The sequence below is a fragment of the Chiloscyllium plagiosum genome, unplaced genomic scaffold (genome assembly GCF_037043375.1).
Source record: "Chiloscyllium plagiosum isolate Xiang-an unplaced genomic scaffold, Cpla_swu_hap1 HiC_scaffold_47, whole genome shotgun sequence".
Taxonomy (NCBI): domain Eukaryota; kingdom Metazoa; phylum Chordata; class Chondrichthyes; order Orectolobiformes; family Hemiscylliidae; genus Chiloscyllium; species Chiloscyllium plagiosum.
The window spans coordinates 4,299,063-4,324,555 of NW_028270185.1; the positions used below are offsets into that span (position 1 = coordinate 4,299,063).

At 43.4% G+C, this 25,493-nt stretch overlaps 1 protein-coding gene across 1 annotated transcript in view; it reads right to left on the minus strand.

Moving 5' to 3' along the window:
* Window positions 1-25,126, minus strand: part of pak4 (p21 protein (Cdc42/Rac)-activated kinase 4) — a 132,806-nt gene extending 107,680 nt beyond the window's left edge. The window contains exons 1-2 of the mRNA XM_043680743.2: window positions 25,091-25,126; window positions 12,103-12,177 (exon numbers count right to left, since the gene is read on the minus strand). The gene's annotated coding sequence lies outside the window, so the exon portion shown is untranslated. The remainder of the gene's footprint in view (window positions 1-12,102; window positions 12,178-25,090) is intronic.
* Between the last annotated feature and the right edge of the window lie 367 nt (window positions 25,127-25,493).

Genomic DNA, 25,493 nt, shown 5'->3' on the forward strand with positions numbered 1-25,493 from the left:
ACAGACCCGAACAGACTAATTAGAAAATATCAATGGCAGAATAAGACCTAGGGTGCTTGTGATGGAGTGGTAGTGTCCGTGCCTCTGAGCCAGAGGGCCTGGGTTCAAGTCTCGCTTCTGGGCTGTGTAATAACATTTCTGAACATAGTGTCATAGTATGGAAACAGACCTTTTAGCCCAACTTGCCCATGCCGACCAGATATCCTAAATTAATCTAGTCCCACTTGCCAGTATTTGGCCCATGTCCCTCTAAACCCTTCCAATTCATATACCCATCCAGATGCCATTTAAATATTTACCAGCCTCCACCACTTCCTCTGGCAGATCATTCCATACATGCACCACCCTCTACGTGAAAAAGATGTCCCTTAGGTCCCCTCACCTTAAACTATGCCCTCTAGTTTTGGACTCCTCCCACCCCATGGGGGGAAAGACTTGTCTATTTATCCTATCCATGCCCCTCAAGATTTTATAAACCTCTATAAGGTCACCTCTCAGCCTCCAATGCGCCAGGGAAAATAGCCCCAGCCTATTCAGCCTCTCCCTGTAGCTCAAACCCTCCAATGGCAACATCCTTGCCAATCTTTTCTGAACACTTTCAAGTTTCACAACATCTTTCCTATGGAAGGGAGACCAGAATTGATTGCAGTATTCCAACAGTGGCCTAACCAATGTCATGTACAGCTGCAACATGACCTCCCAACTCCTGTACTCAATACTCTGACCAATAAAGGAAAGCATACCAAACGCCTTCTTCACTATTCTGTCTACCTGCAACTCTACTTTCAAGGAGCTATGAACCTGCACTCCAAGGTCTTTTTGTTCAGCAACACCCCCGAGGACCTTACCATTAAGTATATAAGTTCTGCTAAGATTTGTTTTCCCAAAATGCAGCACTTCGCATTTATCTAAATTAAACTCCATCTGCCACTCCTCAGCCCAGTGGCCCACCTGATCAAGATCCCGTTGTACTGAGTTAGCCTTCTTTGCTATTCACTACATCTCCAATTTGGTGTCATCTGCAAACTTACTAACCATACCTCCTATGTTCACATCTAAATCATTTACGTAAAATGACAAAAAGCAGTGGACCCAGCACCAATCCCTGTGGCACTCCAGTCTGAAAAACAATCCTCCTCCTCCACGTCCATCCTCTGTCTTCTACCTTCAAATTAGTTCTGTATCCAAATGGCTAGTTCTCCCTGTATTCCATTTGATCTAACCTTCCTAACCAGTCTACCAAGGGGAACCTTGTCAAACGTCTTACTAAATTCCATATAGATCATGTCCACCACTCTGCCCTCAACAATCCTCTTCATTACTTCTTCAAAAATCTAAATTAAGTTAGTGAGACACAATTTCCTATGCACAGAGCCAAGTTGACTATCCTTAATCAGTCCTTGCCTTTCGAAATACATGTAAATCCTGTCCCTCAGGATCCCCTTCAATAACTTGCCCACCACTGACGTCAGGCTCACTGATCTATAATTCCCTGGCTTGTCCTTACCACCTTTCATAAATAGTGGCACCCATTAGCCAACCTCCAGACTTCTGATACCTCACCTGTGGCTCTCGACGATGCAAATATCTTAGCAAAGGAATCGCTTCCCTAGCTTCCCACAGAGTTCTAGGGTACACCTAATCAGGTCCTGGGGATTTATCCACCTTTGTTGATCAAAAATACTTAATGTCTCAGTGATAGACCATTATTTTATTTCACTTTACCACGAAAGTCAATCACTGAACATAGTCACAAGAGGCTGCCAATACACTTTCAACAAAAGAAAAACATAAAACTAAGTTAAACTATACAAGACAGGCAGGATGGTAAAGAAAGCATGGTTTCTTTCATTGGACAAGACTCTGAACACAAAAGCCAGTATGGAGAGAGTGAGGATGGCAGATCAGAGTTGAGCGTGTGGTGCTGGAAAAGCACAGCAGGTCAGGCAGCATCCGAGGAGCAGGAGAACTGACATTTCCATCCTGATGAAGGGATTATGCCCGAAACATTGATTCTCCTGCTCCTTGGATGCCACCTGACCTGCTGTGCTTTTCCAGCACTACACTCTCAACAAAAGCAGATATGTAATGCTGAAACTATGAGAGATGCAGTTTGGCTACAGCTGGAGTTTATGCACAGTCCTGGTCACCATATTGCTGGGTACGATACATGTGCTGTACAGAGAGTAGAGGAGGACCCTTTTGCTAGGGTTTGAAATTGCAGCTATGAGGAACAATTTAACAGGTTAAGGTTGATTTTCTTAGAACAGAAGAGGGATGACTTAATTCAGGTGAACACAATCAAGAGGGGCTTAGACAGAGTGGATAGGGAAGACCATTTCTCCCAGCAGAGACGTCAATTATCAGGAGGCACAAATTTAAATCACTTGGAAGAAGGATTGCAGATAACGTGAGGAAAACATCTTTCATTGATAGGGTAATGGGTCTCTAGAATTCGCTACCCAATTTGTTAGTCAAGGCAGAAACCATCAACTCGTTTAAGGAGAAGTTGAATTCACACTTGAAGTGCTGGAACGTGCAAAGCTATAAACCAGGGGCTGAGGAGTAGGATTAGAAATACGTAGCTAGTTTATTCAACTAGCCAGACATAGTGGGCTGAATGGGCTCTTTTTCTTTGCCATAATGTTTCAAATCGAACCATAGAAACAATCTCATTGCAACTATCAGAAATAAAGATTCAAGCCTTTTACCCCCACAACATTACAGAACCTTAAATCTCAATGCAGGGTTACCCCAACCTCCACAGCAAAAGCTTTCTGCAGCTAATACAGATGTTACATTTAATTTTAGCTAGTCCCTGAATTCATAGAACCCCTACAGTGTGGAAGTAGGCCACTCGGCCTATCAAGCGCATATCAACCTTCCAAAGAGCATCCCACCCAATTCTTGTAACCCTGCATTTCCCACAGCTAATCCACTTAGCTTGCACATCCCTCAACACTATGGGACAATGTCCCATGGCCAATCCACCTTACCTGCACATCTTTGGTATGCAGGAGGAAACCAGAGCACCCGGTGGAAATGCACACAGACATGGGGAGAATGTGCAAACTCCACACAGGCAGTGGCCCAAGGGTAAGATCGAACCCAGGTCCCTGGTGCTGTGAGGCTGCAGTAATAATACCACTGCGCTGTATTCATTCAATGCTATTTTCTTGAGTTAATGTCTCTTCCCGAAACCTTTAAACAAACTATAATAGCTATTACCACTTAACATGGGTTCCTTAACCTCACATCTTTAAGAGCTTTGTAGGATGTCTTCCCCTCTGACTCACCCACAAGCCTTCGGTTTCTGATTTCCTACTAAGCAACTCAGGACCTTTGCCCCGGTCCTGGCTGCCTGGATTGCTAAAAACCTCTATGAAATCCCTTCCCAAAGTTGCTTAAAAGCAGGAATTATAAGCACTGACCTACCTGTAAACCTCATCAGCCACTTGTCCACAGGCCAGCCACTTCTATATATTAATCCTTCTGTTTCCTATTAGCAGTGTAATTGGTTATTAATTCCATGAGCTTTAACCTCTCGTTTCATTACATAGGTTTGTCAAATGCTTTCTGGGACTGAAGACTGTAGATTAGTGAAGCATGACTCCAAGCTTCCTAATCTATGGTGACAATTTCTACAGAGCCCTCTGGGCAAGGACCAATAGCACGTTTCAAAATTTTCTCAAGCATTTTCCACACCACAGAATGCAGGCCATTCGCAGCATAGTCTTCCAGCTACCACTCCTATGTTTTTCCATCCAGATCTATGTCTTTTTGGTCCCATGTTTCTAGGTTTTCCCATTCAAAATCTAGGATTGTTGTATCCCACAAAAGATCCTGTTACATATGTATTTATTCATTTAATTTGGAGCTAATCTATGCATTTCATAGATTATCACCAACTGACTAAATTTGTTCCCATTCCATGGTGATCATGCCGATGTTGGGTAGAATAGATTTGTTATTGGATATGATGTTCAAGACCAGTCCATGCACAGACCCAGCAGCTATTCCCATTTTGGTTTGGAAATTAAGACATCTCGTTGAGTTGTCGTCGAGTTACATTTGTATAGGTTTTTTCACAAGATGAAAAAACCATAGGCATAAAAGCGAGGTGGTATATTTTAGTTGTTCATGTGAAATTGTTCTGAAAAACAACTTTGATTACTTCATAATATTATGGACGAGTCACACAATATAACCATGTCAATATGATAGTATCTAGGGATAGCCAAGGTTTAAACTGTCTACGAAATCTAGGCACTGAGTAGATTTTTCTCAAAACATACCATGGCAACACTGCTGCTGCAAACCGGGGTTGGAAGTCCATGTAGATGGAAAATAAATTAGCAGGGACATTACATTTAAACTCTCCATATCACTTCCTTCGTCCTTTGCTCTGGGAACCCTCACAATCTGTGCCACCTGTGCCTTCTCCCCCCGCCCTCTGTCAAGAGCATAAAAACCACCACTTTCCAGCTCCTTTCACTTCTGAAGAGGGGTCATAGCTGATTCAAGATATCAATGGTTTCTCTCTACAAAAAAGATGCTGTCAGATCTGCTAGGTTTCTTAAACACTTTTTGTTTTTATTTCAGATTTCCAGTATCCATGGTATTTTGCTTTTATTGCACTTCACTTCAGTGCACTCTATAATCTTCAGAATTACACTTCCCACTATTAAGAGTATGTGGACTCAAAACTACTTTGCCTCAATGGAAAAGTGGTCATATAAATACAGCCTAAATACAGTAACCACAGTCCCACCCATGAGAATGTTAGGGTGTATACCATCTTCATAGCACATTGGTTACTAATGTCTACTTATGTTGTAGACTCCAGAGCCAAAATGTCTGGACACAAGCCTTGACCGCAGTTCTAATTGTGCTGAGCTTAGTCCACACAATTTCCTCAGCCTCTGTAGTACCGCTTCCGAAGTTAAAACCCAAGGAATCCATCTGATCTCCACAAGGCTGTATACAGCTTGGGTATCGAACTCTGGGTCACTTATGCTGCTGCTTTTTATATGCTGCAAATTTATACAGGATGTTTTTTTTAATTAGTTCAAACTGATCCACAAATATTTAGAGCAGCAAACACAATCACAGGCAAAAAAAACTACAGAAAATCTCAGATTTATGAACATCTGATTTACACAAAGTTACTTATGGATTACAATCCCATACAGGAGTGTAATTTTAAAGACCATACAAACATCTCCAGTACTTATGAACAATTGCTTTACATTGTCTTGTATTGTGTTACGACCTAAATTGACTTGTGAACAGAACTTGTTTGCAACTTGGGGGCTGCCTCAATACGGTACAATAGTCACAGAGGTCCAAGGCACAGAAAAAGGCCCTTTGGCCCATCAAGTCTGCACTCGCCAAAAGCAAGCACTTAATTATTCTAATCCATTTTTGACCACTTGGCCCATAGCCTTGTCTGACTCGGCATCGCAAGTGCACATCTACTCTATTTGCAAAGATGGCAAACAGATTAGAACAACTGAAAGCAGAATTCCATGGATAAGTCATGAACATCAGTCAAGGATGGCTTCAAAATCTCAACTGCTCAGAACTGAAGAATTATCATCAGAACTCTATTTTCTTTGCACTTTCATCTCTCTCTCTCACTCTCCTGTATTCAACAAGATATTTATGCTAAACACTCTACAGTGCCCCTCCAAAGTAATCAGTGTATGAGCATATGTAAAATCATGAATTTTGAGGGTGGATAACAATACGGTCACCTCTTATGACACTGGCTACGTTCAGGAAGTTCTTGTCCGCTGAAAGAGCTCAGTGTCTTCCTGCATGTGGGTGCCAAAAAGGGATGCAAACTGGTTTTGCTGATGAAGAGCCAGTTTCAGGTTGGAACTTGGAAGAATGGAGTTATGCAAAATCTATTCAAATTAAACTCTTGTCAGTACAGACTTTCCTGGTCATTTTTATAGCAAGTTATATATTTGACACAAGCCTAAAATCATAACACCCAGTAATCATTAGTATTTAACATAAGCAGAACATTTTCATTAAAATGAGATTGTTATTAACAACTAAACACCAGTGACTTTCCAGGCAGTTCTAAAATCTGTGCATTTTTGTTTTTAAACATCTCCCTGAAGGCTAGCATCCTGCAAACTAGTAATGTCCAGAATGCTTATTCTGGCTTCCACAGTTCCAAACAGGGCGACACCCAAGACCAAGTGTAAATATACAGCCAGCAAGAGAGTTACACCCTTCTTCCTCCCTGCCTTTCTTTTAAATCAAAAAGGGACAACGTGGAAGAGTTTATTTTTGGGATACAAGTGTTGCCAGAACCCACAGGGTCATTGCCTCAAGATGGTGACACGTAAAAACAGACTTACACAGTATTACTGGAACTCAACCAGGCTCCCCAGGGTTGGTGGGGTGGGGGAGGGTGTGAAGGATAACAGAAGAATAAGTGATAGCTGCTTATCTAGTCCATCTTGTATCTTGCCCAGATTAGCCTAATCAACACAGACTGCACACCAAACTCAGAACATCCTGGTCTAGGAAAATCTTCGCCGCCTTAATTTTGCAAGGAGGTAACTGAATGGTGATCTAAAAAAAATTACAATTATGCAGCATCAGTAGGCCATTTTAAAGCAGCTTTAAAACCAATGACCTACTTTTGAAACTCAGTCAATAATGTTTTGTAAGTAGAGTCTCTCAAACTGCCAACGAATAAACTGGCTGAAGCCATACCTAGCACAAAGGACGGAGATAGTGGTTGTGGAGACCAATCACCTCAGCCTCAGGATATTGCAATGGGAGTTCCTCGACCAGCTTTTGATGCCGTTAACTCCAACATGAGGTCGGAACTGGAGATGTTCACTGATAACTACAGGGTGCTCAGTACCATTCACGGTTCCTCAGATACTGATAGAGTCATACAGCATTGAATCAGACCCTTTGGTCCAACCAGTCCAGGCCGACCATAATCCCAAACTAAACTAGCCCCACCTGCCTCAACATAGCCCATATCCCTCCAAACCTTTCTTATTCATGTACTTACCTAAATGTCTTTTAAATGTAACTGTACTCACATCCACCACGTCATCTGGAAGTTCTCCCATGAACCATTCTGTATATAAAAATTGCCCCCATGTCTTGTTGAAATCTTTCTTCTCTTACCTTAAAAATATGCACCCTAGTCTTGAAATCCCCTGCACCAGGGGAAAAGATACCTGTCATTCACATACCTACATCCTTCATGATTGTACAAACCTCTATTAGGTCACCCCGAGCCTTCTACGCACCTGTAAAAGTCGTCCCAGCCTATCCAGCCTTTCCTTATAACTCAAACCCTTCATTCTGACAGCATATTTGTGCATAGCAAAACCCAAACAATAGTTCAGACTTGGGTTGAGAAAAGGCAAGTAACATTTGTGCTACAGAGGTCCCAGGTAATAGCCATTTCTAACAATTTAAACACCACTACAGCCCCCCACACCTTCACATTTAACAGAATAACCATAGCTGAGCATCCATCAAGATTCTAGTTCAGTTACTATTGCTAGGAACTTCATTGAACAAATTACATAAATACTATGACAGAAATAGCAGGTCAGAGGCTAGAGGAGGCAGCATATGCAAGTTCTCCTCCAAATCTCAAATTATCCTAACTTTGTAACTATAGTGGCATTCTTCACTGTCATAGAGATGTACAGCATGGAAACAAACCCTTCGGTCCAACCAGTCCATGCCGACCAGATATTCCAACACAATCTAGTCCCACCTGTCAGCACCCGGCCCATATCCCTCCAAACCCTTCTTATTCTTATACCCATCCAAATGCCTTTTAAATGTTGCAATTGCACCAGCCTCCACCACTTCCTCTGGCAGCTCATTCCATATAGGTACTACTCTGTGTGATTAAAGTTGCCCCCGTACGTCTCTTTTATATCTTTCCCCTCTCACTCTAAACCTATGCCCTCTAGTTCTGGACTCCCCCACCCCAGGGAAAAGATGAAGAACCTATAACTCTCTCCCTAACAGCACTGTGGATATACCTCGGCAACAGCTTAATTCTGCGACTATCAGCAGAAGATATAAAAGTTGGTAGACACGTACAAACAGATTCAACTATGGCTTCTTCCCCGCTGTTATCAGACTTTTGAATGGACCTCTCAAATGTTCATGTTGATCTCTCTCGCTCGGCACTTTCTCCGCAGCTATAACACTGTATTCTGCACTCTGTGCCACACAAGTTGCATCAGGATAGCAGAACAATCTGCCTATATAGCACACAAAACAACATTTTTCACTGTATCGCAGTACATGACAACAATAAATCAAATTCAAAATTAGAGACTGGCAATAAATGTCGCCCAGATCTTAAGAAAAACACAAAATATCCTTTATGTTACTTGATGCCACAGAAACAAAAAAACCTAGAAAAATGGTTCAAATTAATAAACAGCAAATTTAGGACACTAAGAGATTGACAGCTTATTATGGGGTGAGCAATTTGTGGATTAAATCTAGTAGACAATAGAGGAGACAACAATTCCTGGAAGAAATTGAGAGTTGGATGTTTCAAGGGGAGAGCTGGATGATTTTTTCAGATGGAGAAACTAAAATAGACTTCTCATCTTTCACTCTTGTAATCTTTAAGGCTGCACAGTGATGAGTTTGCTCATTGAGGCACTGGGAGAAGCCATCAAATTAAACTATTAGAAATTGTTTGGGAATACATGCTTTCAGGTGTCAGATTACACATTTTCAAAATAAATACTGGAAATTATAGACAATGCAAATCAGGATGCCAATCAGGAGTTTGCATTTCCACATTAAAACTGAGCAATACCATTACATTATATTAAGCTACATTAGAGTTGCTTTCAATCATGGCTCAAATTTCAATGAGAATTCTTGTCCTTCCTCTTTGTCATCTTGCCAATTCTTGTTGGAACACATTTGCAAAGGCTTCATCCAATACCGTGTCCCAGATGCTCAAATTCTGTGAGAGAGATAATGGTATTGATTGTTAGCAGACTACATGTTAGTTCAAGCCTACCCTCACCAATTAGAAGACCTGCATACAAAACCAAACTGCTCTTATTACACAGGAACAGGATTCCTGGATTGCTCAACATCCTGGGGATTACCAACCAGAACCTGAATCAGATGAGCCAAATACTATAGCTATAAGAGCAGGTCAAAGGTTATGAATTCCAGGGTGAGTAACTCACTTCCTGTCTCTCTAAATCCTGTCCACCATCTACAAAACATTAGTCAAGAACATAATGGTGTGTTCCCCATTTGCCTGCAGCTCCAACAACACTCAGGAAGCTCAACACGATCCAAGCCAAAGCTACCCACTTGATTGGCACCCTATACACTACATTCACAAGATGTACCATCTACAAAATGTGCTGTAGTAACACACCAACGTCCCTCCAACAGCACATTCAAACCATCGACCAATACCATCTGGAACAAGGGCATGGGAACTACATCTGCAACTCCCTTTTCAAGTCACACACCATTTAGATAACAATTAAGCCGACAGTGAGATAAAGTTAAAAATCACACAACATCAGGTTATAGTCCAACAGGTTTACATGTAAGTACTAGCTTTTGGAGCACAGTTCCTTCATCAGGTAGCTGTGGAATAGGATCATAAGACACAGAATTTATTGCAAAAGATCACAGTGTCATGTATGCAACTGATACGATATACTGAACAAACCTAAATTGCTGTTAAGTCTTTCATCTTTTAGAATGGATTGCACGTTTCGGTTCATTAATGTGTAAATCCCAGAAATTCTTTCAAATCACATTCTCAAGAAAATGTAAGGTTTTATTCAGAGCTGTACGTAGATGTTGTCCTGAAGGCTGGGCCATTTGCTGCAAACAATTGTCTGTTTAAGGTTTGGCGGTTGTTTAAAAGCAAGAAGTGGAGGCGCAGGGAAGGTCTTGGCGAGGTACTCATCCTCATCGATAATAGTCCAACAGGTATATTTGGAAGCACTAGCTTTTGGAGCACTGAAGAAGGAGCAGCGCTCTAAAAGCTAGTGCTTCTAAATAAACCTGTTGGACTATAACCAGGTGTTGTGTGCTCTTTTTAACTCTGTACACCTTAATCCAACACCAGCACCTCCAAATCATGACTCTCATCGATAATGTGTTGCAGGTTGCGAAGAACATGGCGTAGTTTTTCCGCTCCCGGAAAGTACTGGACAACGAAGGGTACCCAATCGATTGTATCCTGTGTCGGTCTCCTGAGGAGGTCATTACAGTCTCTCGTGTTGGCACGTTGGAACTGGCAATCGATGAGTTTGAGCATCATACCCTGTTCTTAGTAGGGCGTCCTTCAGCATTTTCAGGTGTCCGTCGCGTTCCTCCTCATCTGAACAGATCCTGTGTATGCATAGGGCTTGCCCGTAGGGGATGGCTGTTTTAATATGTTTTGGGTGGAAGCTAGAGAAGTGCAGTATTATGAGGTTATCTGTGGGTTTGAGGTAGAGTGAGATACTGAGGTGCACGTCCTTGATGGAGATGTGTGTGTCCCAGAATGAGACAGATACTAAAGAGGAATCCATGGTAAGTCTGATGGTGAGATGAAACTTGTTGATGTAAGACTTAACAGCAATCTAGGTTTGTTCACTATATTGTATCAGATGCACGCATGACATTGTGATCTTTTGCTATAAATTCTGTGTCTTATGAACCTGCCCCACTCGCTACCTGACAAAGGAGCAGTGCTCTGAAAGCTTGCACTTCCAAATAAACCTGTTGGACTATAACCTGGTGTTGTGTGATTTTTATCTTAATCCACCCCAGTCCAACACTGGCACCTCCACATTAGTGAGGTAGCTAGAGGAGGAGCGCACCTGGAGAAAGACAGACAGAGACGAGGATGTAGAACTCCTTACCAGATGGGGTTGAAGCAAATGCATTTAAGAGGAAGCTAGATAAATAGGAGAGAGAAAGGAACTAAAGGTTATGATGGTAGGAATGGATGGAAGAAGGGAGTGAGGAGACTTGCATGGAGTATAAAAAAACATGGATAAGTTTGGTTCAGTGGATACTTTCTGTGTTGCCCATTCCAGTTAATTCTTGAACAGAATGTTTCAAACTATCATGGTGCAAATGAATGCAACGCACATACTGCCTTCTGTCTCAACACTTTTACTTGTGATGAGCACTGTGCAAACCTTTTGATGTGATTCACATAGTCCTGAGAATTTTCATTTTCAGATTACAGTGGAACACTGTTTTCAACACAGTTTTGAGATTTCTACAGGCTGGGCAGCCTTTTTGTCTCCCTGCCATTGGTCAGAAGGGAATACTGGCTTCATCCCGGTTCAACAGTTTAACATCTGTCCAGGGCTGAGACAACACCCAAATTCAACCTTCAAAATATTCTCCTTGTACCGCACTTGTTGTGATAGACAATATTTTGAGGGGAGGAGAACAGAATGAAAAAAACATTCCTGAACATAAAAATTGGAGGATGTTTGAGTCTTTCTGTTCTGAGGTTCAGTGCTCCAATGTAGTTTATTTAAATCATAAATTTTATGTTGCTCAATTCTCAGCCTCAGCTTCAGGGACACCCACTGAGCATGATCCAGCCACTTCTCCATGGAGAACAAAAACTGTAACCACCCACCTCCACCACCCACAGGCCTGCTTTCTCGCAAACCAGCAAGCAGCTGAGAGCAGGAAACGCAAGAACTGGAAATTGCAACGTCGACCTCTTGGTACATGTCTTAAGAAGGGCAATGTGGCATTGGGGGATTTCTCTTCCTTAAGAAAAGGCCATAGCAAAAGTGTCTTTAACTTCCGTGAAACCCGCTCAAGTTAAACCATCTGTTGAAAAAGCCGCCTCATTTCTCAGAGCACCACCTGCATTAGATTATATTTCAGCACCAGCTATATTTAACACTTGGCCATTTCACGAGATAGTTGCAACCCTGCAGGCTGCAAAGGTTACAAGGGGAAAATTACACAATGTCCAACACATTTTATCAGTCTGAATTCTCAAACGGAGGAATACTGAGTGCACTGTTGAAATGTTAGCCAGATGTAGTAAAACATTACTTTGCCAGCAGACAAACAACTTACATTTATATAGCACCTTTGAAGCAGCAAAAGGCACGGCTCAGGATCACGATCCAACAAAGCTTGAAGCTGAGCTACCTAAGGAGACATAGAATGGGATTTATTTTCATTGAAATAGTGATTTAAATACCACAATGCAAAAAAACTGGGAAACTCACTAAGTTATCAGTGTCCCTTCTCTTGGGAGGGTTAGAACAAAATCAGGCCAGATTGATGCAAAGAAGTTCAGTTTTTCTGGTGATTGCAAGGGTCTCATAAAAGATAAAGGTCAAGTTACTCTCAACCAAGACCCTCAGCACAATACTTAGGTTTATATTCTGAATTCTGGAGATTGATATTTTGTGCTGTTTCAATATTTGAAAAAAATGAGTTGAATACATTGATAAAAAATACATAGCTAAACAAGGTAACCAAATACCCTGTATTTTATCATCTCCCATCTGCAACTGGCTAGTGATAGTGGCCAAACTATGTCAGCAGCACTGTGCAATCAGAAACTAATCTGCCCAAGTAAGTTAATCAGGTCTTTGAAATGCACAAAACTGCATAGATTCAAAATAGATATTTAAGAACAGCTTTGCTAGGAATGAGGTGTCAAGAGTTAACAACCCAAGAGGCAGGGGAGACACTTACTTTAGCACACCTACATCAGGGATTTAAAAAAAATTAATAGCATTTGTCTTATGTGCAATCAAAATATTTTTATCTTGAGTGTTGAGAATCCTGCAGTTTCCCCTCCCAAGGATTTGAATTATTTGCCTCACTTGGCATGTAACTAGTTAATTACCAGGAGCAACATTCAAAATTACTTAAAGCAATTGAAAAATTAGAAGTTTAGCTTCGAGTCCACTTCAGCACTAAGGAAATCAAATGTTGTGTAGCCAACTTCACTGCTGTCAAATAAAGTCAATGACCAGCAAGTTTAACCCAACCTTTTTGTTTGGCAACACTTGAAACAAGCAACTGAATGCAGTGGCAATCCCTTCTGTACGTACCATGGTTAAAAGGTTATCGTTAACCCTCTGCATCATAAGCCATCAACATCACATACTCAGGGCTGCAAGGTTAGTATGCTGGACAATCTGATCTGCTTACGAAACAGCACCTTTCCAAGTTCAAAGTTTGCGAGAAGATTTGTAGCTCAGGTGCTCGTTGCTGTGGTTCTGTTCGCCGAGCTGGAAGTTGTTATTGCAAACGTTTCGTCCCCTGTCTAGGTGACATCCTCAGTGCTTGGGAGCCTCCTATGAAGCGCTTCTGTGGTGTTTACTCCAGCATTTATAGTGGCCTGTCCCTGCCGCTTCCGGTTGTCAGTTTGTGGCACTCATCCACAAACTCCATCAACAAACACATAGACCTGGACCCAATATACCGGCCACTACAGCGGACAGCTGAAACTGCCAACCGGAAGCGGCAGGGACAGGCCACTATAAATGCCGGAGGAAACACCACAGAAGCGCTTCACAGGAGGCTCCCAAGTACTGAGGATGTCACATAGACAGGGGATGAAACGTTTGCAACAAAAACTTCCAGCTCGGCGAACAGAACCACAGCACCTTTCCAAGTCTCATAGGTTAAAAGCATTCAGAAGAAACCCAGATGGGAACACATTTACTGTAAATGTAGGCATCAATACATTACAGTCTTTATATGTAGCACAAAACTAGAGGATGACTGCTCTCTGCCTCAGTCTCATATGGAGCTGAATAACTCTCATTAATAGGAGTTTTCTGTCCATGTCACACCAGCTGCATGATTGATGGATCCCAAAAGACACTCACTTTGCCTTGCGTCGCTGTGGGTAAAGCCACGGGATATCCACCAATTAAACTGAAGGACTACATTGCAGTGATTTCAACATTACACACAAATGATAGACTATTCAAAATAAAAGTGCAGACGTCATTGAAAAACAACACAATATCCTGATACACTTAAATGGATGCCAAATCAGGACCAAGACAGCAAAATCAATGAAACAAAGGGATTTGAAAGTAAAAAAGCCTGGAAACATGGTCGCATCAGGTGCAACACCTTCATTAGTAAATTGTCAGGATCTAAAGCAATGTGAACCGCAAATCTAACTACACTCAGGATCATGTCAAGACCTGTTGGTAGACTGATTACCTGAATAGTTTTGTTTTGAATTGTCATGTTAAGTGAAAAACATCCGCTATGGCGCACTTCTCAAGCTTTCACCGTAAATTTCTCTGCCAATCCTGTACCATTTTTGCTTTCACCTTCTAAAATGTTCTCCATCAGCACTCCTGAAGGCAGCAACTTATGCATAGCAAGCTCCCTCAGTGAAAAGTGACAGTGATCAAATAATCTGCTCCTCGTGGTTTTGTTCAAGGACTAAATATCAACACTGGGGAGAACTCCTCAGCTTTACATGCACCTGACAGGGGATTTGGTTTAAGCTCTCGTCTGAAAGAGAGCATCTCCCTCAGTACTACTTTGGGGCATCAGTCTAGATCTTGCGCTGAAGACTCCAGAACAGGACTTGAATGCATAACGTTCTGAGTCAGAGTGAGTATTCCAGGAGAAAATGAGGACTGCAGATGCTGGAGATCAGAGCTGAAAGAAGTGTTGCTGGAAAAGCACAGCAGGTCAGGTAGCATCCAAGGAGCAGGAGAATTGACGTTTCGGGCATAAGCCCTTCTTCAGGAGTATTCTACCAACTGAGTCACGGCTGATACGAACATAAACACAATCTCATATAAACATAACATAAACATAACAATAAACATAAATCACAATCTCAGAACCTCAAAAGACAGTTCAGAGCTAACTTCAAAGTCTTACAACTATTCTAATGAAACCAAACTATGCAAACACGATCAGACAAACTGCAGGAAAGCAAATGGCCATAACTGATTTTTCATAATATTAGTTGAGGGGAGTGAGAGTGAGAGTGAGAGAGAGAGAGAGAGAGAGAGAGAGAGAGAGAGAGAGAGAGAGAGAGAGCACGAGAGAGACAGACCCAATCCCTCAATCATCAGGACAAGATTAACTGAACAAGAGGATTCAAACAAAGGATCCCTTGGTTTAAAATGCCAGGCTTGGCATGAATGGTAGCATTTCACTTCTGACCCAGAGCCAAATTGTCACTAGCTAAGAAAGGTGATATTTTAAACTTTCCAAGCCTCCAAGATTCTGTACAAGCCTGGGCCATTCTCTAATTAAAATTCCTGCTGGTCAGACTCACTGAGACATGCCAGTAGCTACTGAAGGCAACACTTACTAATCAGAATCACATGAAATGCTACTATTAAAAATGCAAGGACCAGCCCTGCTCACAGCACTACGTGTTAAATGCTGATTAGAATCATTAACACTTACTAGAGATTTAGCACTTGACATCTAATTATCTATTTTTAATGGAACAGATGTGAAAAAATTAACAGTTTAATCCCTTTTCCTGTGGCAATTCTCTCACCTCATGAAAGCACTAAGCCCCTGCAATGTTATAGTGCACTGGCCCTCTGTTACCTCAGCTTGAAGGATATTTTCCTATTTGCGCTGACATAGTCAGCGATGGGGAGCTGACAATCAGAGCTGAGGCCAGGTCTTACAGACAGAGATGTACAGCACGGAATGTCCATGTTCTCACTCAAGATTGATTTCTCGGAGCACTCTGGGGCAGGGCCCAGGTTGATTTTACAGAGGCCATCTCTAATACCCATAGCACGACCCCAGCTCAGATTAACTCTGTAAGGATACTTTTCTCTGTTAGAAGGCAGGTTGAGAAAGTCCTGGGTTCCTGGCTTCTCTAAACCCTGCCGTAATTCCTGTGGACAGGTACCAAAGGGAATTCGTTCACAGTGTGACTGTGATAGAGTGGGTCAAGACACACTCCAGAATAATTTACATTTATACAGTGTCTATCAGAGTAAAACACAGAAGGCAATTCAAAGGCATAATCCTGACCAAATCTGAAAGTGAGCCTCATGAGGAACAAGTAGAATGCAGTGAGGGAGGAAGGCTTTAAGGAGCATAGTCAGAGAAGGCTATAGGGAGGTTATTTCAGAACTTGACCCATGTAGCTATATAAATGCAAACTGTTGCTGAACCTTTCTGCTCCATATGGCTAACAAGTGAAAAGACAGGAAGCCTCATAACATTTAAGAAGTCCTCAGGTGCACACCTGGAACAACATAACCCACTAGGCAGCAAATCAAGAGCTGGAAAGTGGATTTGCTCAAATATCCTGGGCCAAAAGACCTCCCTCCATCCGAGAATTTTACATTTTTCTATTTTAAGAGGTGAAATCATAAAGGTACCTTGAAGCTTAAACAGAAAGCATGTGGGCTAAAGGCCCACTCCAGGGTTTGAGGACTTAAACTAGTGTCTTGCAATGCTGAGGGATTTATGTTTAGATGAGGTGTTAAATAGAGGTTCCACCAGCCTGTTCATTTGTGAAAGAAATTCCACAATACTATTTAAAAAGGAAGTGAAGTTCTTAGTGTGCTGACATATAAACTAAAAGCAAAATACTGTGGATGCTGGAATTTGCAATAAAACAAGACATTCTGGAGAAACTCAGTAGGTCTGACAGTATCTATAGAGAAAGAAACAGAGCTTACATCTGGAGTCCAGTGTGACTCTGCTTCAGGACTCAATGTTGTGTTCTGAACAGGACTTGAAACGTAAACTGTTTCTCTCTCCAAGATGCGGCTGGACCCGCTGAGTTTCTCCAGCAGTTTGCTTATATTTTAAAACCAAACTGGTAATTTGTCATATTGTTTCTTGGTGTTTGGTTAGACTTGTTGCTCAATTGTGAATAAAATGGGGGAATGTTTGAGGAGCTGGTTGGTAGATTAGAATAACTACAGCTAATATTTCTTCCCTGGCTTGAGACAAGACAATCAGGAAGGAATGGCAGAACACAGTCATCGAATGAGACAGCAGGACCTCATGAGTGACAGGGTTTTAAGTAAGTCAGTGCCATAATTAATAAGTAAAACATTAAATGTCCATTCACTTAGAGCTTTCTGTAACTGTGCAAAGCTGAGCACCTTTACAAGGCAGTCAATCACCCTTCTACAGACTTTCCAGGATCACCGATGTCCACAGTTAGAAAGAACGATCGAGTTCAGTGACACGTGGGCATGAGTTGGTGGGGGTTAGGAAAGTGTGCAACATGTGTTTTTAAATAAAGCTTTGCATTGTTCTTTTCCACCCAAACAAACAGTCAGCTGTTTGATCTTTTCAACTGCAGGGGAATAAAGTTCATGACAGGGATGCAACAGTGAAAATAATGAAATATAGCCAATCTGGTGAGGTCAGAGGGCAGGGCTCAGAGTAAGGCATACACCCACACCAACTCGCAGCAGCTACCAGTCAGTCAGAGTATTATAGCATGGAAAGAGGCCCTTCAGTCCATCATGTCCACCTTAGTCATCGAACACCTAAATCTCTTAATCACTGCTATCATTTAAAGCTGGAACTCTCCAGGTTTCACTCCAGTTCTTGATGAATTAGCCCTCCCTTCCTTAATCAGGCAATAAAAGAACTGTTTCTTCTAAAATAAGATGGAGGTGAAAGAAATCAGCACTCCCTAGAAAAGGCAAAAATTGCTTTCGTGCTGGGATATTTGAAAAGACTGGAGCCCATGAGTAGCTTCCCTTGTTTACACTGCTCAATCGGACTCCCTTCCCACCCCTTTGGAAGAGCTGCACACCTTTTCCTTCTGTGGCCCTCAGATCTTGCATTAATGAGGGGGTTCGCACCATGCAAGAGAGAAGCTAAAGGCTGCCGCACTGACTGGATTCAGAGCATCAAAACACAGGAATGCTCAATAGACAAGCCCCCAAAGACTTTCCTCTGCCTACTAAATGCTGGGACAATCCTCGATCACCAATGATTCATCCTGTAATCAAGAGCCAAACTCTGAACTAGTGACACCATTTGCGATCACTGGCAATCTGTTTAATACAAACTTCTTTGGATTAACTCAGAATGCTGACTTGCAACTACATTAGCTCTTCGGTTCCTTTTCAGGTGAAAGGTCTGCCTTTCATGCTGATTGGCCTGATTTTGGAAAAGAGACCCAGCCTTTACTGCAGAAGACCAGAAACACAGGCCCCAGCTCCTTAATGGGCCTTAAATAATTTCAGAAAATCAATTGAAAATTTACACATAAAAGTAATCACCACGTGTGGAGTCGTCCAAAACTACAGGATCTAGAACTTAAAATTGTGACTAATTAAGTCCACAGAGAACTCAAGTGAAATCTCTTTCCCCAGAGAGTGATAGCATGTGAACTCCAAGGAGGAATATCTGAACTAACTAACATAGGCACAATGTGTAAGTGAGGTAAGGACATGAAAGAAAGGAGTATAAGGAGGGGGAAAAGATGAAGAGAGTGGGACAAAGCTCTTGTGGAGCATAAACAACGCTTTAGATGAGTTAGGCGAGATAGTCTGGTTCTGGTCTGTAAAGTTCTTTTTTAACACTGAAAACAGAATCTGTAAGAGCAGATAATCGCCTGAAGAAAAATTTTAAAAGGGTGCGGGGGGAATACGAATGTGAATATGAGTGATGAGGGTTTAACATTTTGCCATAGCCTCCTCCTCTTGCTCTGTAGGTTACAGTTTGAGATGAGCTTACAGCACAGCAAAGCTGCCAAGCCTGAAACACAAGGAAAAGACAAAATGTGAGCCTCACTTAACAACTGAGCCACAGTCAACCTACAGAGGGGAAAGCCCAGCCAGCACCAGAGGTTAGACCACCACAGCTCGGGTGAGATGGATCTGCCACAGTTCAAACTGATCAAACTCCAGTAAGCCTCCTGTTAAAAAAGTAGGAGAAAGTGAGAACTACAGATGCTGGAGAGTCAAGAGTCAAAAAGTGTAGTACTGGAAAAGAACAACAGGTCAGGCAGCATCCGAGGTGCAGGAGAGTCAATGTTTCGGGCATAAGCCCTTTGTTAGGGCTTATACCCGAAACGTCTACTCTCCTGAACCACGGATGCTACCTCACCTGTTGTTCTTTTCTAGCACCATGCTTTTTGACTCCCATTAGAAAGTTCAGATGAAGGTTTTGGGTTTGGGCCCCTTGCTCCAAGATTTGAGTAGGGTTAAGCCCAAAACGTCGACCCTCTTGCTCCTCAGATGCTGCCTGACCTGCTGTGCTTTTTCCAGCATCACACTTTACTGACCATAAATTGAATCAGTCACTAATACTTTCTAGAAAAAAAGGTCAGAGAGCTGCCAGAATCCTATATTATCAGAGGGAAGAGAGAGTAACCGGAAATGGCATTAGAAAATATTAGATTTTATATTAAATCTATTAACATAATCAGGTGCAGTGTTAAATTAAAAAGAGTGTTTTATTTTGGTGCAACTAAAATCCACCTCCATAGTAAATGGATTCTAAAGGAGACTGATTATTCTAAGATCTAATCCAGCTCCCCCTCCACAGACCCCTGCTGCTGCTGCCTGTCACCACAGCACATGTGCTGGACAGGTTATCTAAGTCTGTTTGCCAATGGGGTGAATGTAAACAATAGAGAGATTAAATTCAGGCCTTTAACAGCCTACTCTCCCAAACCAACCAGCCTCCCCATACGTAATCAAACCACCATTACCTCCCTTCAATGGCTGGCTCAGAGATCACTCCCAAAGGAAAATAAACCAAAGCCATTTATCAATTCAGGTGCTCACTCTGGGAAGAAAGCTGCATCGAATGTCATGGTGATCTCAAATTACAAATTCCTGGCAGCACAGTCACTGTGGGAAGACAGTGGAACAATTACATTTCAGAGTTAGCTTACTCAGTTGTTGCACACTTGCAAGTCAATAAGTTCAGCATTCAACTGATCAGCAAGTGAATTCAATAGAGAAGTCTGAGACACTATTTTCATAGGAAGATCGCATAAAGAGCTGGATAACTAGAGAATAAGTCAGAGAAACAGATACACAAATCATTGAACCTGCATGTTATTATTGCCATTTTTTAAAAACACTTCTTCCTTCTTGAAGAACAAAGCTGAGAAGCAGGGACGTTGTAATACACTTTGTTAGATCACATGCACACCCACAGCAATGTAATTGACTGTTAAATGCTCTCTGGGCAATTAGGGAGATGAAATAAACACTGGCCTGGCCAATGACGCCCACACCCATGAATACATTTTTAAAAACTGTGCATAGTTCTGATCTGAACACTGTATTAAAAAGATACACATGCATCAGAGAATCTGCAAAACTGACTCATGGGGATGAATCCACAATTGAGGATTACAACATGCATAAAAGTGTGAAAAGTGTGAATGGGTCTCTTCTCTAAGGAGAGAGAAGACTGCAGACTGACCCAACCGAAGACTTTAAAATTATGGAAGAGGGATATATACGGAGATGTTCCCATTTGTGGAGGAGTTCAAAACTAAGGGCTACAAATCAAATATATCACTAATAAATCCAAGCTGTACTAAATAAGACAATCTCAGGTAAACGGATAATTTTGTGACAGTGCTAGTGACCCTACCGCCGAGCCAGGAAGACCACGTTCAAGTTCCACCAGCTCCAAAAGTCACAGGGTCAAACAGCCCCCTCAATCCAATCAGCACATGCCAACTATAATCCCAAACTAAACTCATCCTACACTTGGAGAAAGTGAGGACTGCAGATGCTGGAGATCAGAGCTGAAAATGTGTTGCTGGAAAAGCGCAGCAGGTCAGGCAGCATCCAAGGAGCAGAAGAATCAACATTTCGGGCATGAGCCCTTCTTCAGGAATGAGGAAAGTCCTCATTGACTTTCCTTATTCCTGAAGAAGGGCTTATGCCCAAAACGTCGATTCTCCTGCTCCGTGGATGCTGCCTGACCTGCTGCGCTTTTCCAGCAACACATTTTCAGCACATCCTACACTTGGCCATATCCCTCCAAACATTGAATTCAAACAATGCTGAAGATCACTGCAGGCCAGGCAGCATTCATGGAGAGAAAGCAAGTTAATGTTTCAGTCTAAATGACTTCATCAGAACTGAACATTTCTTATTCATGTACTTATCCAAATGTATAATAAAGTCTCAGAACAGGTTGAGTAGAAGTATCTAAATGGATCATTTTGGCTGCAACTAACCTTATTGCTCCAAGAGCAGAGAGGCAGAACTCAGTCAGCCTGTGAAACCACCACAAGGTGAGAAACTATAAACCTTACGCATCAACAAAAGCAGAGAAAGGTAAGCGAAGGTCAAATATCACTGCAGTCAGCTTTCAGATGATGAAAATTAGAACCAAATGAAGAAAAGGCAGCTTCACCCTCATTAGGAATTTAGAATGTTTGGAATTAAATAAGAAAATGATCCAAGTTGAGGCAACACCCTGAAAAGTGGGAATTAAATACCTTTCCTCTCATGAGTACATAGTGTCTTGTAACAACACTGTACTACGGCAGTGTACAAGCAAGGTACCTTCAAACACACTAATGTTGTTGTTGAGTCAAAGCTGTTTGTTACAAAGATTTTCCATCTTAAGACAACTTCAAAAATACAGATTCAAAAAAAAAACAAACCTTCGCTTGTTCCCTTTGCAGACAACATCAAGAGTCCTGACCTTGCCAGGAGAGGAATTGAATCACCCAGCCAACTGCAATTCACAGGAGGTTTTGATGCAGACAGAAACCATCACCCACCCAGGATTTAATCTCAGCCATTCACATTCAGAGATACTCCACCCTTGAGCACAGCTGCACCAACTCCAGTCCTTTCACTTCACACAGTAAAACAACGGCTGTTCCTTCTCCTCCCTGGTCATTAAAGGCAAATCCCAGTCATCCATAAATCACCAATGGCTGCTGTGTTCAGACTGGGCCCCTTTTAAGACACTTCCAAAGTTCATTCTTTACTTTCTCTCTCTCTCTCCACTTCACCTGCTTTGCATTCTGTCCCACCTTCATTTTATTCTCTTCCCTAGCACCTTGACCCTCCCTCTTCACTTCACGGTCTCCCTCAAATCCTCTTCTGCCATATCTCTCACATTTCTTTTCTTCAGGAATTTGGGGCTGCCATTCAGCCCATCAAGACTGTACTGTCAATTTGATAATCATGATAAATCTATTATTTTAATTATAATTTAACATGCTTTACCCACTACTTCCCATCTGGCAATTCATTTTAACCTCAGTTTGACCAGCCCCCACTGGTCTCACAACATCTAGCCAATGACTATAGCTCAGACCAATCTTTGACTAAACCCACTCATTTCACTTAGCTCAGTGGCTGACATTGCTATCATTGGAATCAAAGTGTCATGGGTGCAACACTCATTCGAGGGTGTAATTTAGGCTGACCACTCTCAATACAACACTGAGGGAGTGCTGAACTGTTCAGAGATATCATCTTTCAGATGAAACATTCAACTGAGGTCCTGATCATCCTCTCAGATGGATGCTGATCCAACAGGGTGTTCTCCTGGTGCCGTGGCCAATATCTTTCCAGCAATCACTAAAATAAATGTGGAGGTGCTGGTGTTGGACAAAGTCAGAAGTCACATGACACCAGGTTATAGAATCCCTACAGTGTGGAAACAGGCCATATGGCCCAACAAGTCCACACTAACCTTCTGAACAGTATCCCACCCAGACCCATTCCCTTATTATTGTACATTTCCCCTAATTAATGCTCCTAACCCACACAGCCCTGAACAGTATGGGCAATCCACCTAACCTGCACATCTTTGTACAGTGGGAGGAAACTGGAGCACCCAGAGGAAACCCACGCAGACAACATGCAAATTCCACACAATCGCCCGAGGTGGGAAGCGAACCCGGGTCCATGGCACTGTGAAGCAGCAGTGCTTGCCACTGAGCCACCACGCCACCCAAAGTTATAGTCCAACAGGTTTATTTAAAATCACAAGCTTTCAGAGCGCTGCTCCTTCATCAGATGAAGTCACCTGACTTAAAAAAATGATTTACTTGTTGCCATATCACCATTAGTGATGCAAACTTTTTTCTACAAAAGGAATTACCCTTCAAAATTAATTGGTTATTATGTTTTGTCAAATATGTGTGTGTCTGTACACAAACATATAAAAGTTCAACCTTTTGATCAAATTGATACCCTGCGTTTATCTGCCTCCCGAAAACAGAAACTTCTTCAGATATCCCATTTTGGTTTGAAGGTATGCCACCACACACACTGTTACATTACACTGTTTTTCTTATTTACCCTCCATATGATAACCACAATTTTCACCCAAATGAGGACATCAAACTATTAAAGTCAAATCAAGAAATTCCTAGTGGCAGTGATAGTTTTTGACTGTCAAACTCTGGACTCGCTTTGCAGTTCCCCACAGATGACTAGACACTAATTGCTCGAGTTCTGATTAACCAAATACTGTTAAAATGCAAAATACGCCTTTCCACACAGACCACCTGAGCAGAGGACCCTAAGGGTTTTGTTCCAGCTCAAGGGCTGTGGGCATCATGGTCAAGGTTGACATTTCTTTGGGAATCAGCTGATTCCCAGAGTACAATCAGGACTCAACCACATTCCTATGGATCTGCATTTACATGTAGGATAAGGATGGCAGATTCTCTTCATTAAGGACATGAGTAAACCAGAGGGTGTTTACGATAATCAACAATGGTTGGTTGCACGTTTCATTAGAATAGCCTCTTTAACTTCAGATTTTACTGTATTTCCCTTCATCACCCCCCCGAACAGCTAAAATCCCTGCCAACCCCTCCCTACACCCTCATTTCCCCCCCCCCCTCTCCCATCATCATTCCACTCTCACACCACCATCCATTAATCCTCCTTACCCTGCATTTCCTCTCTCTCAATCTCCCCCAACACTCCCAAACCTCAAAACATTCTCCCTCCACTCACTGCCCCATGTCCCTCAGCTCCCCCTCTCTTCCCTCCCATAATCCTCCCATTTGCGCTCTCTCACACACACACACCCATTCTTGCTTTCCATTCTCCCTCACCCATTTCCTGTCCTTCCTCTCCCCCGATCATCCCCTCACTCCCATCTCTTGCCCCAACTCCCCCATTCTCACTGTCCATCCCATCTCGTCTGTGTCTCTCCATCATCACTGATCTTTCTCTCTCTTTCCCCCACTGCCCCCCCACAATCTTTCCCCCAATCTTTCCCCAACTGCCCACCTCAACTCTTACCCCCACTCCTTCCCCATCCTTACGCCCCCCCCCACTCCTTCCCCATCCTTACGCCCCCCCCCACTCCTTCCCCATCCTTACGCCCCCCCCCACTCCTTCCCCATCCTTACGCCCCCCCCCACTCCTTCCCCATCCTTACGCCCCCCCCCACTCCTTCCCCATCCTTACGCCCCCCCCCACTCCTTCCCCATCCTTACGCCCCCCCCCACTCCTTCCCCATCCTTACGCCCCCCCCACTCCTTCCCCATCCTTACGCCCCCCCCACTCCTTCCCCATCCTTACGCCCCCCCCCACTCCTTCCCCATCCTTACGCCCCCCCCCACTCCTTCCCCATCCTTACGCCCCCCCCCACTCCTTCCCCATCCTTACGCCCCCCCCCACTCCTTCCCCATCCTTACGCCCCCCCCCACTCCTTCCCCATCCTTACGCCCCCCCCCACTCCTTCCCCATCCTTACGCCCCCCCCCACTCCTTCCCCATCCTTACGCCCCCCCCCACTCCTTCCCCATCCTTACGCCCCCCCCCACTCCTTCCCCATCCTTACGCCCCCCCCCCACTCCTTCCCCATCCTTACGCCCCCCCCCACTCCTTCCCCATCCTTACGCCCCCCCCCACTCCTTCCCCATCCTTACGCCCCCCCCCCACTCCTTCCCCATCCTTACGCCCCCCCCACTCCTTCCCCACTCCTTCCCCATCCTTACCCCCCCCACTCCTTCCCCATCCTTACCCCCCCCCACTCCTTCCCCATCCTTACCCCCCCCACTCCTTCCCCATCCTTACCCCCACACTACCCTCCATTCTATCCCCCCCCCCTCCTGCTGTCCCACTGTCTTTTTCCCTCCATTCCCCACCCCCTGGACTGACCTGTCCGGCTGCTGCTGCCGGTTGTGAGGGTGGGGGTGGGTGCGGAGATTGTGAGGGTGGGGGGTTGTTCTTGTTGTTTGGGGGGGGGGGGGGGGTCAGGAAGGAGAATTTTTTTCAGGGTTTCACCGCCACATCCGGAGATTCCCGAACCGCAGGCGCCGCATCCGGGCAACCAGGTCTCCCTGGCAACGGGGTTAGACCATCTCGCACTCTGGAGGGGGGGGAGAAGAGGGAGAGACCATCTCTCCCCATTGGAGGCGGGAGACAGGGAGAGACTAATTCCCAGACGGGAGTGGGGGCGGGAGGGAGAGACCATCTCTCCCCTTGGAAGGGGGATGGAACAGACCATCTCACCAAATGGGGGGAGCTGAGTGCAAATCTTGACCAATTTGCGCACAGCAAG